The sequence below is a fragment of the Sabethes cyaneus genome, chromosome 3 (assembly GCF_943734655.1).
Source record: "Sabethes cyaneus chromosome 3, idSabCyanKW18_F2, whole genome shotgun sequence".
NCBI lineage: Eukaryota > Metazoa > Arthropoda > Insecta > Diptera > Culicidae > Sabethes > Sabethes cyaneus.
Genome location: NC_071355.1, coordinates 3,645,197 through 3,663,456, shown reverse-complemented (window position 1 = coordinate 3,663,456; position 18,260 = coordinate 3,645,197). Strand labels below are relative to the sequence as shown.

The 18,260-nt window shown below is 42.0% G+C and overlaps 1 protein-coding gene across 1 annotated transcript in view; it reads left to right on the top strand.

The window, feature by feature from the left end:
- Positions 1-18,260, top strand: part of LOC128741837 (interference hedgehog-like) — a 202,971-nt gene that overhangs the window by 2,012 nt on the left and 182,699 nt on the right. The gene's annotated exons all lie outside the window — the stretch shown is intronic.

Here is an 18,260-nt window from a genome sequence, read left to right as displayed (position 1 = left end):
CTGACACTTCTTACCGGTCCATGTACTTTCATTTAGGCAGATAAAATATTTCGGAACTTACATTTCTTAGGGAAACCATTTTCCATGCTCCAGCGGGAGTTCGTCACACGAAAACTGCACTTCGTCATATGCAAGATTTCTTTGTCTACCGTAGACAGATGGCAATTGTGTTCAAAAATTTATACATGTATGAATTTTTAAAGCCGTTTGCAAGAGCTAGTCAAAGTTCGACATTGTAAGTATTTACTCCGAGTGATCAACAGATTCTCTTCGTCATATTCAAAACAGGTAGGAAAAACAAGAGGACTATTATTTTTTGAAATAATAGTAAAAACTAGTGGTTTTCTTACATTACCTTTTCGTCGATAACGAAGAGGCATTCCATAAATATAAGTTCCAAGTAGCAGTTTGAATTTAATTCGCATTGGTTGGTTCTAATGCTGTTTTTAGACTCTATATCGGGAAAACAGACGAAGATAAACCACCATAGACGAACCCATCCTGCACCCTAATTTGACTAAATGTTTATTTGCTGGAATTCGGCGATCGATGTGTGTGTTTATAGAAGCTTGATATCTTTAGTTATTTTCTATCATTTTTAGTTTGTCGCATTAAAATATTTACTAACGTAGAACTACGATTTTGTTTCTTCTTCTTTGGGTGCACTTTACAAGTACGTGAAATGAACGTTTTGCACGCTTATAACACAACGATTTTTCGATGGGTTTTAGAGATATCAATCGATCAGAAATTTTTACAGACTTTTTTGAGTAATCTGTTATGGTAATTATTAAGAATAACTAATTTCAAAATTTAGAAATTTAGTATTTAGGAAACGGTCCTTGGTGAACTTAACTGTGGTGGTGGACTTGGTGGAGTTTAGTATTTTTTTTTTTTAATATTTTGCGAACAAACATAACTTTACTGTTTGAAATATTGAAAAATTAAACAATTTAACGATAATCCCCGGGTTTATCTCAAAAGGGGTTGCAGTCCGGCGTTGTCACAACATGTTCCGCCCATTGTACCCTCTCAGATTTAGCAACTTTCTAGTGCTGCGCCAGCTCGTGGTTCTTCCTTTTCCTTCATACACCGCTAAAGATGGTCCTAAGCACACGACGTTCAAAAGCGGCCAGTTCCGGTCCAGCATTGTCCACGTTTCTTGCCCGTAAAGAACTACCGGTCTTATTAGTGTTTTGTATATGGTACATTTGGTACGGGGGTGAAGCTTATCAGACCTTAGGATCTTGTGGAGTCCGTAGTAAGCACGACTTCCGTTAAGAATACGACTGCGTATTTTTCTGCTGCAGTTGTTTTCCGACGACATCAACGACCCGAGGTATACAAATTCGTCAACCACCTCGGACTCGTCCCCGTAGACTACCATACTATTGCCCATGTAATCTCGATCGCGCTCGGTTCCTTCTGCTAACAGATACTTGGTTTTGGACTTATCCACCACTAGTCCAACCTCTACCGCTTCACGTTTCAGTTTGGTATACTAATCAGCACGTCAATGTCCACGTCGTCAGCGAAACAGATAAATTGGCCTGTCCATAAAACCGGCTTGATAACCGGCCACGAGAATTTTGTAGGCGGCATTGAAAATGGTGATCGCTCGATAGTTTTCACCTTCCAAGTTATCGCCCTTCCTTAGGCATATTACTGCCTCCTCCTACTCCTCCGGTAGCTGTTCTGTTTCCCAGATCCTGACTATCAGCCAGTACGGACAGGTAGCCAAACTATCCGGGCTCATCTTGATAAGCTTCGCTGCGATCACCATCATCCGCCGTACTGCTGTAGTCATTCTTCCTGCAGACTTGGTATTCCGTCTCCACGTCATTCAGGTGCTCATTGTAGTGCTGCCACCACCTTTCGATCTCCTCACGTTCATTCGACAAGATCCCTCCGTCTTTATCCTTTATCTTGATTTATTACTAAAACGGCTTATGGAATTAACACGACATCTTCAGCAATGTTATACAGTACTAGCTGACCCGACAAACTTCGGATTGCCACAAATTAAACTGTGTTGTACATAAATCGTGAATCTCGGATGACCTTCGTCACAATCTCGAGTTTTGCAAGTTTCTGGGGAGTTCATGGGTGTTTTAAAATACAAATTTTCCTCACAGTCGAGTAGAAAACAACATGCCCCCATTGCCTAGCCTGATAAAATAAAGCGGATAGCATTTAAATATTCGCCATCATTACAAACCATTTCGCCGAATACCATTTTGAGGAACACCAATTCTCGGTTGACCATAACGCGGAATATATAGTTTCGCAGAATACCATTTCGCGAAAAACCTTACGCGGAATGTACCATTTCACGGAAAATCTTTTCGTTGAAAGTACCATTTCGCAGGAGTGACCCAACTGAAGGAAGGTATTAGAGGTCAGTAGATCTAGGAAAATAAATAAACCTAGATAGAGATGATCTCTATGGGGGGCTGCCCCTTGCAGTGGCCTGCGCTTCCGACGGCAAGTCGCCGGCAACACTCGCGGCCTATGGCCGACTCGCGCTGAATCATCTAATGTTACTACTGATAGTTTCTGGTGGTCTTGTTATTGACTAATGTTTTATGAAAAAATTTCTCGAGTTTGATTAGTTTTTGAGTTATGCCTAAATTTCTGCTTTATTTGTATGAGAGCCCTTATCCCCCTACCACAGGGGTGAGGGGTCTTAAACCATCATTAAAAAAATCCTGCCTCCAGAACCCCCCACATGCTAAATTTGGTTCCATTTGCTTGATTAGTTCTGGAGTGATGAGGAAATTTGTATTTCATTTGTATGGAAGCTCCCCCTCTTAAAGGGGAGAGGACTCATAATTCCGCTTCTAAATAGGAGAGGGGTTTCAATTCACCATAGAAAAAATGATGTCTCCAAAAACACCCACATGCTAGTTTTAGTTCCATTTGCTTGATTAGTTCTCGAGTTATGCAGAAATTTGTATTTCATTTGTATGGAAGCCTTCCCTCTTAGTGAGGGGAGGGGTCTCTAACCATCATAAAAACCTTTCCTGGCCCCAAAAACCTCAACATGCAAATTTTCACGCCGATTAGTTCAGTAGTTATCGATTCTATAAGGAACATCCCGACAGACAGACAGACAGAAATCCATTTTTATAGGTATAGATTATAATGCGCATCTTTATAAAAAGTTATACACTGTAAAAAATTATTTTTGGTGAAAATAAAAAAAAATTGAAATTTTCAAAATATTGTAAGGCCGTTACAAATATTTTATAAAGTTTTTGTCCTTACGGAGTTCGGCCACTGAAGGGGGGGGGGGGGCGAAAAAAAACAAAGTGAATTTTTAATCCAGCAAAAAAAAACAAGGATTTTAAGAATTTTTATTTAAGGTTTAAACGTGAAAACCGAATCTATTCTTGCTTATAATATATACGTTATTATTTTCTATTCAAAAATATATGAAAAAAGACAAAAACGAAGGAAAATTTTTTTGGACGATTTTCCGAAATTTCATTGTTTAAATTTCTATTTCTGTTTCGTGCTAGAAGCGTTAATTCAACTCGGAGACTCATTTTTCGAGGTTTTCAGACTGTAGAGCCCACAGACAATTGATTTTATAAAAAGAAATTTGACTCATATCCTACAAATTATTTTTTGCCCCCCGATTTTTCAAGCCATTTTCCAAGGGTGACAAAAACTTTAAATATGATTTGCAATGGCCTATCAGCTAATCTTTGGCTCGAGCAGCACGTTCCTCACAATCATGTGGAAGATTTGTGCCTTGCCCATCTTGCCCGTGTCATCATTTACCTGATGAGGACGGGAAGGAAAACAGGAGGAATAGGAAGGGGTGGATGAGGAATTTGGACAAACACAAACATATATATACCGAGAGATTTTTGTACCCCCGAGGGGATACTGCAATCCTTGGTAGTTAACTTATCAAAAGTACACCCCCTGGGGGGTATACTCATGATAAATAAGAGCTTATAGCTCAATACCGCTTTCGGTAAGGAACATCAAAATGTCTCGTAATTTTAGTTTCCTAAAATCCGATTCATTTAAGACGTAGGATCCAAAGATCCTATGACGCAATTGTGCTACTGCAGGACAGTTGCAAATTACGTGATATGGTGTACCGTAGTCGGATTCACATAAATTACAATGAAACGATTCAGCTCGCTGAATCGTAGCCATATGATAATTTAGTCTGCAGTGACCAGTCAGTGATCTGACAAGAATACTGCAATTTACCTTTGAGTGTTGCAAAAGAAATTTCGCAACCTTCTCACAAGGCTTAACAATGAAACTTTTCGTTTGACGACAAGTTTCAAGATTTTCCCAATAACGTACATGTTCAGATGAAAACCAAGATCAAATCTTTTGTTTTATCCAACATGCCGCAATTGGTAAAGCAGGTTCCGGTCCGAAAACCGACTTTTCTGCTCCAGATCTTGCTAGTTCATCAGCCCATTCATTTCCGGTTATACCAGAATGGCCAGGAACCCAAACCAGATGAACGGCATTTAGAATGCTTAGTTCTTCTAATTGGGTGTGGCAGGCGATGACTGTTTTAGATTTAGAATTAGCCGCACAAAGGGCTTTTATAGCGGCTTGACTGTCAGAACAGAAGTAGATAATCTTGCCTATCAGTTCTTTCTGAAGTGCAAACTGAGCTCCGCACATAATTGCAAAGATTTCAGCTTGAAAAACGGTGCAGTAACTACCCAACGAATAGGATTCCTCCAATTCCAGCTCACGGCAGTAAACACCAGCACCCGCGCGACCTTCGTACAAGGAACCATCGGTATAACAGACCACATAGTCGGAAATTTTCCTTTCCATGTAGCCTGACATCCAATCCTCTCTAGGAGGAAAGTCACTTGAGAAAGTCCTATACGGGAAAGTACGCATGAGCGTTACATCGCTAGGAGCAAGGGCAAACTTGTCCTCAGCAACAATTTGCGACCACAGTCGAGTATGACCAGTGGAACCGTCCACAGACTGCCAAAGGCCAATCGCGTTTAGTCGATAAGCACATATTAGTGCCTCTTGCTTCAGGTGGAAGTGTAGAGGTTTAATATTGAAAATAGCTTCTAGGGCGGCAGTAGGAGTTGTAGTAAATGCACCAGACATTGCCATTAAACACATCCTTTGAAGATGGTTTAGCTTTGTCTGGACAGTCACAACTTCCCCTCTCTGCCACCATACAAGACAACCATACGCCAGTATTGGTCTGACAACGACCGTGTATAACCAGTGTATGTATTTGGGTTTAAGCCCCCAAGAGTTGCCAATTGCTCGTCTACATTGCCCAAAGGCCATGCACGCTTTTTTAATTCGGAAATCAATATTTGTGGACCAGTCAAGCTTGGAGTTGAGAATCAACCCCACGTACTTCACTTCGTTCACAACATCAACATCCGAATCGTAAAAGCGCAGAGCGCGAGCTCCATTGGTATTTCTACGTCTTGAAAATAAGACGATAGATGTTTTGCTCGGATTTACCGAAAGTGCAGTTTCTCGGCACCACGTTTCTACGACACGTAGTGCCTGCTGCATTAAGTCAAATAATGTGCTTATGCACTTTCCAACTACTAGGATGAGATAGTCATCCGCAAAACCATATGACGGATAGCCTAGACCATTGAGTTTCCTCAATAGGCCGTCCGCCACAAGGTTCCATAAAAGAGGCGAGAGAACGCCACCTTGTGGACATCCACAAACACTTTGCTTCCAAATGCTTGCTTGCCGTAAGGACGAAAAAAGCAATCGGTTACTAAGCATTTGTTCTATCCACTTTATGATTATTGAAGGCACATTATGATAACGAGCAGCCTCCAAAATGGAAGCGAAAGATACGTTATCAAACGCGCCTTCAATATCCAAAAAAGTTCCTAAGCAAGATTCCTTTTGTGAAAAAGCAACCTCAATTTTATCCACCACATCATGTAATAAAGTGGTTGTAGATTTGCCACAATTGGGCAGGACTACTATGCTGTTCCCACGAAACGCAAGGGACAACAAAGATCGACCGTACCAGAGCCCCGCATGGCACAGTAGGGGCAAGATGCCCAAAGCACTCCGTTCGCGACTGGCATGTTTTCACCCCTCCAGCCATTCAGTCATCGGCACGGAGATAGACCTTGACTTAGGGGCACCTGATTTGCCGACTCCCGGCAGGATCAGGTCCCGTGGCTCAATTTTTGCCCAAACGTACAATTCGGTACCAACCGCCAAAGGGCGTAAGTGCAGATTGTGTAAAACAGACCGATTAAGAGTCTCTCTCTCTCTCTCTCTCTGTGCTAAGCCAGCTGAGAAAATAACTCTCTCCCGGTGTGCTCCCACCCCGCAGCCGCGCCCTCCGAAAATCCTGCGCCGAACTGCACGATTAGGTAGCCGGAAACCACACGGCGAGTGTTCCACCTTCTCTGTCTGCATACGACAACCAAAGTTGCGTACCACCAGGTGCGCAACTTTGGCTACCGTACCCCAGCCGGCACCTCGTGGAGGTAGAGATAGGAGTTAGAAAACAGAGGTGATATATTTGCACATGTTCACTCATTTGCCAGCCTAAAACTTTAAATATGATTTGCAATGGCCTAACTTGATCGCTTTTAATTTGCCCATCATGAAACTTTTAGAAACAGTAGTAGATATTACTACCTTTAATACAACAAAAAATAATTTGTTTTATTTTCTGTTTTTTGTCAAAAAAATTTTTTACAGCGTACATATTTTTTTTTGAAAGGGCAATTTTATTATCTGCAACTTTGCTGAAGACACCATTTCGATTAAATCAACCATTTTTCCAATATAAAATATTTAATTCATTAGTACCATTTTTGGTTAGGCCCTTTTGATAAAGCAGTTGAGATCTTAAAAAAATCATTGATGCGGTAAAATGGCATCTTTATTAATTTATTTTTAATTTGTTTATTCATCTTCGATATAATAAAACATCGCACAGACATGTTACTTAGTACTAATAACTGCTAATCCTTAATCTAAACACATTTTTTGACATGCCAAAATCAAACAAATAATAAACTTCGTTGAAACGACTGCAACAACCTTCCAGCGGGTTGTTATTTCCGTAGGCCGTGCGGTGAGTCGATCGTCGAAAGAACTCCGATTGGCACATCACTCGTGATCGTGACGGTGCGTTGAATCGTAGTTTCTCAAGAATAGCCGGACAGTCAATGCGATCTGCTAACACGTCAAATATTATCATACGTTGGAGGAGTATTCGTCTACTTTCCAGCGTCGGTAGGTTGATCAGCATACACCGGTTTACATATGGTGGCAGGTCAGGGCGGTCTCTCCAATTAAGATTCCGCAAAGCGTATCGGATGAACTGCTTTTGTACTCGTTCGAGTCTGTTGACGTGAACAGCGTGATATGGTGCCCGAACTTGCACTCCACATTCGAGAACCCTGCGTACGAGCGAGCAGTAAAGTGTTCTGAGGCTATAAACATCTACAAAGAATTTGGTGTTCCTTCTCAGAAAACCTAACATTGCATATGCTTTAGCCGTAACGGCAGCGATATGTTCCACAAATTTCAGTTTTCTGTCGATGAGAATCCCCAAATCCTTCACAAAGCCTTTACGTTCTAAGCTTGTTGTCTCCAGGATATAATCAAAAACCATCGGCGCACGTACCCTCGTGAATGAGATTATGCAACATTTGTGGACGTTAGCTTTCATCCCATTCACTCTACACCATTCAATAAGCGCGTCAATGTCCATTTGGAGCGCACAGCAGTCCGTTAGTGTTGTGATAACACGGTAAAACTTGAGGTCATCAGCGTATAACAGTTTCGGGGATTTCAACTTTCCACAAAGATCGTTGATAAAAAGAACGAACAGCCAAGGTCCCAAGACACTGCCTTGAGGAACTCCGGACTGAATCTGGAACGAGTAGAGCACGCCCCGCCAACTCTCACCGTTGAGCTACGTCCCGTCAGATACGACAGAATCCATTCTGTCAGCCACTCAAGTAGTCCCATTCTCCTAAACTTCTCAACCGCCAGAGTATGTGGAACCTTGTCAAACGCCTTGGCATCAACATACACAGCGTCGATTTGTTGTCGTTTTTCGATTTTATCCACAATAGTCGATACGTAGCTTAGCAAGTTTGTAGTGGTCGAACGGGTTTTCATGAAGCCGTGTTGTTCTGCAGATATTATGGACTTGACAGATTGGTAAAGCGAATCATGTACCATACTTTCAAGGGCCTTCGGCAGACAGCTAAGAATGAAGATCCCACGGTAGTTCTCTACTTCATTAAACGAACCCGATTTATAAATCGGTGTGATTGAAGCAGATTTTCAAATAGCTGGGAAGTGCCTCTCGTCAACTGAACAGTATACTTGTTGAACAGTATACTTACAGGATAAGCGAGAGCATTAGCACAATGTTTCACAAAGAGGGGAGGTAGTTGATCGGGGCCGGGTCCTTTTGATCCATCGATGGATTGCAACGACTTCGTGGGGCGAAAAGGAGAGTATCTATGCAAAGTTTTAGCTAAATCAAAAATGACAAATTAAAATCGTTTTGCGAAACTCCGTGGAATCGCTCATTATCAAAACGTCGTGGACTACGGAAAATCAAAAGTAAACTAGTACAACCGTCTATTTTAAATTTACTGAAAGGAACTAAGTATTATTTCATAAAGTTCTTGCTACATATACGTTACAACTTCCAGATACTTGTGTATCCTGTATCCGAGAATATATTTTCCGCTTTTGTGTTTATCATTTTCAATGACTCTTGGGACTACTCAGAAAAAGTGATATTTCGGAAAAGTAAACGATTCATTCCCCAATCGATTGACTTTTCCGAGAGTCCACTGTATTTCAAAATTTCCTAAGATTTAGAACATGGGCTTTCCAACATTTCCTTAGAACTTTGCACCGTCATAGAAAATCATGTGGAAAACTTGTTCCAACTAATATTTTTCCTGGATTGCTGAGAAAATTTTATTGCATTTTCATAAAAAAATTGTTCGGCAATGCTTGGTTTTAAAACTATAAACTTTCAAAATAAGCAGAGTTCGAAAAAATCGAAAAATTTCTAGTGAAGTTTTCTGGAAAAGTAGGATAACCCTATTGTTTTTATTACAAAGTTCATATTCTATGCTCAAAGCATAATTTCATGAAAATCTAAGACTCTTGACCCAAATCTATACGATAATTTTGAGAAATCCGATAAAGCTATTGCGTTATCTTTCATATTGGACCATAAGCGTGAAAATCGGTTACACATGGCCCTATCGAGAAGATGAAGTGCCATAATTACATAACTTTTAAAATGAGTTCTTTGGAATTAAATTTCGAGGGTTCAAAAGTCACGAGATATTTGCTAATTTTTCAAAAATAAATTGATTGATTGAACTTGTTTTGGAGCCTTAAACAGAAAGTGGATTATTGCCTTTCCTCAATACTGAAAAGTATACAAAAAAGAAATTAGTTTTAAATATATAAAGCAAGTCCTAGGCATCGTTTCCACTGCGTTCAGTTTTACGATCAAAAGTGCTCCGGACTTTTCCGGCATTCAACGGAATACCCGGTCCGGTCCGGGTCCGGAATACTTCGTTCCGGTTTCAGTCCGATAAAAAATCGTACTCAAAAATTTCGTTCCGATCGGACTTCGGATCGAGTATCAGACCGGACTTTCCGGACTTACCCGGACCCGGTCCGATGTCGACACTAATGTCAAACTCGCAGTTCCATAAGAAAACTAGAGAATAAAAGAGACGTCTTGCAAACCTGGTAGTCCAGAACATACAACCCAACGCACCTGCAATAAATGTCAAAAGATTGTGCCCACTTGTGCCTTATAGCCGCCATTATCGCCATTATCGCTCGTGGAAAGCTGGATTGTTCCTGAGGTTGCTGAGAATTTTTTCTACATTTTCATATACTTACTCAGGAGTTACGAACTTTTGAAATAAGTGATGGCCAAGAAAATTGGAAAAAATCCCTCTGAGTTTCTTTGTTTTCATTATTAATAAGTGTATAATCTATATCCGTATACAAAATTTCGTGGCATTCTGAGATCCTTCGGCATGATTTTTATGCGCTTCAATATGCTGTAAAATTACTAAGAACATGGGGCATTTACAATACAAAAGTAGTGACTAATCCATTATTTTCAAAGTTCCGCAAATTCATTTTGACAGTTTGCTATCACGAATGCCGCGGGTTTAACGGCAAATCTCAGGGAAAAAATTTACGATCCGTTCTGAACGCACACCGTAGTCGCATTTTACCTCTGTGTCAGATCTTTATTTATAAAGCACAGCAGTTCATATCTTCATTCATCTTTGGCGCGAGTTGCATTGCATTCCCGGCACCGTCCGCCCGCACCAGCAGCAGCGCCACCACACGGCTGACTGACGTGAATATGATTGATAGACTGTTCGTGTGCAAAATCGTTAATTTATTGACTGAGCTGGGGCCGCTCGAAGTGTCTAACAACGGTTTTAACAGTCGGAGTGTTCTGACTCGGAAGTGATGATGACGGAACGTTGTTTTTTCCCTCCCGGCCTCCGGCCGCGGGCTTAGAGGCCCATAATGGCAAAAATCGCTCAACGCCTTCAACGCACAATAAATTTCGGCACCATTATATGCGGTGCGTTAAACCAGAGCCAGGGGTGTGTGTGTGTTGTACCGGACGTTGAGTGATTTGTTCAAGCTCGTTAGGAGATTTCCTCAACTTCCGTTTTAGGTGCGAATGTTGTTTATTTGAAAATCTGTTTGCATTCAGAATATCCACAAATCAGGTTCCGAAAATATTGAGTTTTAGCTCAGTGTAGTGAGATGCTCCCACTGTACTTGAGACGAATCGTGGAAAAAAAATTTGCGTCGTTAAGGGTGACGCGTTGATTGAAATATTGTTTACTCGCTCTAGTTACGTGCGTGTGATGTGGGCAGCCGTTTTGCGGCAATCAAAGTAAACTGTCTTTTAGCGGTGTGAAGAGATCACTCGGCGATAGTTTGGTGGTTTGGTAGCAAAGTGGGCGGGCCATGACAGCATTTAGGTTAGGAGTTGAAACCATTAAATTATCTCTCCGATTGGTGTGTAAACCAGAGCGCTGATTCAACCGTTCGTGGGTTGCATAAATTTTGATCATTAGATAAATTACATAACAATTCATCCAAAGATGTTATATCTAGATAGTAGGTAACGAGTAAAAACAAAAAAAAACAATTTTACTTCACAGAGAATTAGACTTCAACTGAACACAAAAAGTCATGCTAAACAAAAACGTTACCAAATTACTAAGGGCGATGCACCTCCATCAAGCAGACTGCTGCTTCTGCCGGGTGCCTTTGGGCGCAACGAAACCCTAATGAATAGGAACGCTCACGATGGTCAAGTAAAAAAACGGGCAGGCAAAATTAACAGGCACACTTACCTACACCGGTAACAATCTGTTAATTTAACCACACAGATTCTAGTCGGCGGTATAGAATTTGCAGTCTGCTGCTGCTGCTTCTCGGATGGATGCTGCTCGGATCAAGTTTTTCCCATGCATATAAGATCTGCAACGGGCGGCTTTCACGGATGGCTACCAATTTCGTGCGTGGCTGACTAGTAATTACTTTGGCAGAGATAATACTAGAGAACGTAGCACTTTCGAGGGCCGTCGAGAGAAGCAACCGGGCAAAAAAGTTGAAGGGTAATTTTCGAAATTATAGTGCCAGTCTGCGGATGAAATTGATGCACTCCATGCGGCATTATCGCCCCGTTATCACTTCCACTGTCGGCATTACATGCGAAGGTAAACAATTGCCGGCCGGCCGGCCAGCCAGCGCGCGGTTTGTTTACGCTTCGCGCAATCGTCGACGGTTACGTCAACGTCACGCGAAAAGCCGGTAGCATTGTGACTGGAATCTACTGCCAAAGCGACAACAAGTATAAGCCACTCGGTACAGCAGAGCTAGGTACCTACATGCATTTGCTCACGTTTGCCCGTCGCGGTCAGTGACTTTTTGGCCGACAGGCAAAACGGGGAACGACTTTGGCTTAGAGACGAACGGACATTCAAGTGCTAAATGGTAGCGCACATGATTGTCTCGACACGGGCGACCGCGAAAAGGCGATTGCGTTTCTTCGCGATGCGAAGCGAGGACAATTTATGAGTGCTGACTAGCATGCATTTCGGCGGCCGCCCGAAATTGCAGCAATAATTCAGCGTCCGGATCCTGTTTACGTTGAACGAGCAGCGGCTGCGGCGGAATTTTTAAAATTGATAAATTGGCCCCCGTTTATCTCGGTCGGTTGCACATTTACTGGTTAGCGCTATGATCGTTTTACTTAATCTAAAAATTGTTGCATATTAACTGTGATCGTGGGTCTCGATTCGATTCAGTTGCGCATATTGCTGCAGCTAAGCATTTGAGTTGAGACACAGATCCAATCAGACATGCTGCTTGTTGGGAATCAAATCGTACTACGATGGACAGTTATCTAGAATTTAGCGGCCCACTTCTCCCTTAAAAAATTATGGGTTTCAACTAATTTTTTTACTGATGGTCAATGCTGATTTAATTTACTTTTTTTTAAGGATTTTCGGACAAACGAAACCGTTTCTGAATCAGCTTTATACAGTAGCAGGTCTAAGCTGCGTGATACCTTCTGCACCAGTTCTGCACCGATGTGTGCTTTCCATGGTTACCTGTGCTCAACGCATACCTAACCGATCTGACTGACCGCTCCCAAAATCCACCCATGCGGGGAGTCCATCTCATACGTGCATCGCACAACTTTACCGCACGACCGCTGCTGATGTCGTTAGCACGTTTTTTCAGTTCCATGCTTGCATTGTCGAAAAAGAATTCAGATGGCGGTCCTCTACGTCTACGATGCACAAGACTACAAGACTGTATATTCTGATCAGCCCTTATAGTCAGATAGATGGTGCGTGTCGCGAAGCAAGTGAATGGGTAAGAAGATAGAAGTTTGAACCTCTCCTTAATCAAGAAAGATAAATGCTGGAGGTACTCGTAGTGCTACATCATGCACAAAAAGTGAATCAAAAGTTTTGAAAGAGAAAATTAAGTTCAAACTGGCAGGATCCGGCGTAGTTTGAAGATAAAACTTTTATCTATGAAATGTCTATGTCTATTTTGTACAGAACCTTATGAGTGAAGTGAAGTGTAAGGTGCGAGCATACAGTAATGGTATTAATGTTTTCATTCAACTTAAATAAGCTAAAAGCTAACTATTGGGTTATATTATATGGTCTGAAAGTTTGAAAAGGATCGGTCAACTAGGTAATTTTCTACAGCGTTTTTTCCGTTTGGGATAACTTTTACGAATCCGGCAATATGGCCTTGCATAAAAAATGATTTCAGTTTTAAATTCTAAAATTCGGTCATTAATCTTATCGGTCAGGGTTTTTTCTACGAGTAGGGAAATCTGCTGAGCACCTTAGAAGATACAGTACTATCAGACACCTGAGAAGACAACTCAGGGAGTGGGGTTTGGTATCCTGACTCCCCTAATGGGGCGTGAGGATCCAGACCCACTAAACCCCAACTCGAGTCTCCAGCCTAAATCTTCCCTGGCACCACCTTATCGGTATTACGTCAGGGAGGGGCTATTGTGCTTAACGTATCCTCTTAGATAACTACTGGACTATGGTAGTTAGGCTGTTTATTCGCCGTTGATCGGCTTTCCAGTGGGTTTGTAGCTCGAGTACGATCTAGGTAGCAGCCGCATTGGACTAAGTTATCCGGAGTAGAGTCCTGTCCGCTCACTGCAATCATCTTGCTTATCGCGCCCGCGAAACGAGAGCATATGAAGAAAGCATGTTCTGCAGTTTCCTCAACGTCCACGCATTCGGGACACGCGGGGGACTCCGCATGCCCAAACTTGTGCAGATACCCTGCCCTGAGAAAATCTTTGTCAGGTGGAAGTTGACTTCGCCGTGGCGCCTGTTGACCCACACGGATACTTCCGGGATAAGTCGAAGTGTCCACCGGCCTTTTGTGGAATCAGACCATGCCCGCTGTCATGTGGTCATCGAGACCAATCTTGTGATACTCCGTATGCCTCTAGTTCCACGTTAGTTGAAGCACTCTACGTCCTCGCTGATGATGATGCCAATAGGCATCATACCCGCTAAGATGCAGATTGCATCATGTGAAATGTGTACGATACGCACTGGCCACTTTCAAGCACTTGAGACGATAAGTACTTTCCAGCTTACCTAGGTAGCATTTGGTTCCTAACATCGTATGACCACGCCGGTCCGCCATACCTAACTATTGACTGGACCACGTTGGCTAATAGCCTTCGCTTGCTGCCATATACCGCAGAGCTATTAGACATCATACGAGACAATGCCGAAATAACTGTGGAAGCCTTCTTGCAGGCACAGCCCACGTGGCTCCCGGACTTGAGCTTGTCGTCGACCTTGACTCCCAAGAGTTTTAAGGGCCGCGTTGCCGAAATGGCGCAGTTCCCAACGCTGATATTTGCTTGCTGCACTGACTTGCGGTTGTTCCCACGATAACCTCCGTTTTATGATGCGCTAGCTCCTGTTTCCTGGATCACATCCAATCTTCAACAACGCTTATAGAGTGGGCAGTCAACTCAACCTCTCTGATAGATTCACCATAGATTTCCAAGGTGATGTCGTCCGCAAAGCCGACAATCACCACCCCTACCGGGAACTTTAGCTTCAACACCTCGTCATACATGACGTTCCACAGCACCGGGCCCAGTATGGAACCTTGCGGAACTCCTGCGGTGATTGTAAGGTACTTCTGACCCTCCTCCGTGTTGTAGCATAGCACACGATTCTGGAAATAATTTTCCAGAATTCTGTACAGCGACGCTGGCACTTTGAATAGGACCAGGTTCTGTCGCTTCCATCTGTCCGGGAAGTGGCCAGCTTCCAGGCATCTACTCGTTACAGACTCGAATAATTCGGGAGCCTCTTTACTCCCTCTTTACTGAACTGACAAGTTCAGTCAAAAAAATAATAACGCAAAAAGAAATTATCATGTCATCTCTTAAACGGGAACAAATCTTAGTGAAAAAACTTCCGGAGGCAGAGATTCTTAATTCGGCTTCCATGGAAAAAGGAAGTACAATTCCCAGTGGTTAATTAAATACGTACCAATAAGCGGCTTAGATACTGACATTTATGATAAATTAATAATGAAAGTTTAATTGATTTGGTTCCTCTACCTGCTCAGTTTCTATATTTATTCCATTGACTTTTAATAAAACCTTGCAAATTTTCTATTATCAAAATATCCTTGATGCCTTTAGGAATATTTCAAGATCACTTGATATTAAATCACGAATAGCGCGGTTAATTTTCGCAATTTTTCCAGTAGGTACAGTAATTCGACAGCACTCAAGACCGGTTCTGGCACTTTGATGCTTTCTTCTTTCTTCATAAATTCCTCACCGTAAGGCGTATTTGGAGTTCGCAGAATTGGCTCAACCCTGCCAACAGGTTATTCTAACTAATCAAAAAGTTATTTATATTCCAGTTTGTAATAGCAAACGAACGAATTGCTCTGCCGTGGTGTGTTCCGACATTTCTCTATAGAGTACTCAGCTTCACTGTATATCGCACGTTTCTTTTGTTGCGCAATATTCTTGATTAATTGGCGCATTCAAGCAGGAAATCGAACCTTCGCAAAACGTTACGATCAAGAAGCATACGTCAATACGCGCCATCTAACGGATTATCTAATCCGTCCGCGTTCACTGAAATTAATGTTTTATTTTGATTATTCATATAGAATCCCGAATTGAGGGGAAAAAAGTGTCCGCCGCATCAGAGGCCCTCATGACGCGGTAAGGACTGATTACTGTGGAGGGCGTTCTGGTACTCCACAGGCTCCGTTTGAGGCTGAGTATTTATAAAACCCCCTCCACCATTCATCCCTCGGCACGGGCCGCATGACACCTTGGATTAGGGGTTTATCCATTTACGTTTTTACTTTTAGCCATGGATAACAGCTATTAAAACCATCCTCCTTTGGGGGCTTTGGACCCTCTGCTCAGGTTCTCAGTATTTTCAGGTTCATCGTCAGGTCAGGGTATTGGTCGTTTAAATAGCTTTATAAAACTAAACAGATTAAACAGATTTATTGCAGTTTGAAGAAACAAGAAACCGTAACGAAACCAACTGTCATTGATTACGACACATATGGAAAGTTTATAAGAGACTTGGTGCAGCCAAGTAGTTTTTTCGTGGTAGTAGGTATGAGCAACCACAATAAACTTGCTTTATTAACAGTTTTAATTATAGTTTTATGGTTAGCTTTAAGTGTGTTTCGACTCATATCCTCTTAGCATTTCGTATTACTATAATAAAACCAGTTAATAGCGTAATAAAACCTATAAAAAATTCATTTTTTTAAGAATCAGCTGACAGAGTTGTTCAAAATGTTCGGGACGCTTCTCGTGTCCGGAATCCGCGGATCTCATCCATATTCTCGTCCAGCTCTTCTTTGGTATTGCTTGGTGCAAAATTGTTTGAATTTGTCCGCTCTAGAGGTTCGTTTGCCGTGGGCCCAGCACCAAGACGAAGTACGCTTCCACTTCTTCGGCCTCCTGAACGATCTTCGAATCTGTTCCGTCGATTCACTCGATTATTGTTTGAAGAAGAGCGCCTTGGAACGTGCGTGTTCCATCCTAATCGGGACTTCCTCTTGGAGATGATGAGCTTACTAGCTGATGTTCTGCCACTAGTTGTGTAGCTCTGCGTAATGGCTTAAATTACTCGGTCACATTTACATTCGGCACCTCGCTTCTAGCACTCGGCACTCCATCCTTACTGGCGAACGTTATCGTTATCGTTTAAATAACAGGATACCGCACTTTGAACACCGATAACTGCTTGTGGGGCACCATTTTGTGCTTGGAAAGGCTCTGACGCTTCAGTTCCCGGCCGCTTCCACATCCGGCTTATACGGAAATCCAGTTTTTTTTTCCCGAAATCGATCGCTTCCAATCATCGCGGCACCAAATGCCGAATGATGGCCAAAATGAATTTTGGCCAGAAATTTCTTCAGTGTTTGTCCGGCTCACGGCTTGGAACGATGAGGCCACTTTACTCTCGGTTTCCCCTTCAACCTTTCGCTGCACTTTACGTTCGCCGCTCAGTTTGACGCACTCGCTCTAACAGGTAGTGGATGTTGTAGATATCCGCTTGACTAGATCCGGCGGGCAAGACGTGGCTCACGACGCACAGAGGAGTATGCAGAACAAAAACGTGGCCAAAATTATTTCAAAGGATTTTCAGTCAGTTAATGCCTCAAATAACCCGAAAAAGCTATTATTTATTATTTTTAAATGATAAAACTTGTAAATAACAATTTGCCTTCACCTAGCAGTGACATATATGCATTTTGATTTACTCTTTCGGAATAGTATTTCCATTTATTGTTAATCAAATATGAGTATCGAGTAAAGCATGTTTATAAAGCATGTAAAAAAATGTAAACTGTAAGTCCATCTTTTACGATTTAGAAACCGCCATGAGTTCGAATCACTCCATTTCATCTGAGCTCGCGTTTGATGCATCCTTGTATCCTTCAAGTTCCATGTTTGGCTGACTTGGAACAAGTAGTTGAATTGAAAAAGACCTTAGCACGACTGCGTAATTGAAGTTATATCATTAGTTTCACGGACGAATCTGACGCCGATTGGATGGCAAAACCTCGGCGATGAAGGCGCTGAATTCTACCATACAATTTTCTTCTGTCCTTTTATGTTGCTTAACATCCGGAGGGGAACGAAGAAACTTATAAAAATGTTTCAATCACTGCCTGACGGGATTTTTTATTATATTGGTCTAGTTGAGAACCATCGCATAACCATTTGCAGAGCAGGTCCAAATTTTGTTTTGCATCATCCGGCAAGGACAAAATACTTTCATTTAGATGCAGATAAGCTGAGCGATCTAGTAGCGTCTGCTAGAAGTAGAATTTTGAGTAACAGATACTCAGCAAAATTCTACTTCTGCGAATAACAAGGAATATTATTCTTGTTTGCACTATATATAATATTGTACTGCTTTTTCGAAAGGTTAACTTCGACGAATATAGCTAAAGCCTTTTCTGGGGAATGCTTTTGAATAGTATTTGACTGTACCGCTGTCACCACGTTTTTTAATTCTATAACTTTTGAGGGATTTTCAGTGATGCCTTTAATGATGCTGGAAACCGCCGTATTTCTCAAAGATCTCTGACTCATATGTGTTGTATATCTTAAGATCTCAACTGGGAAATTTTCTCTCAGCTCC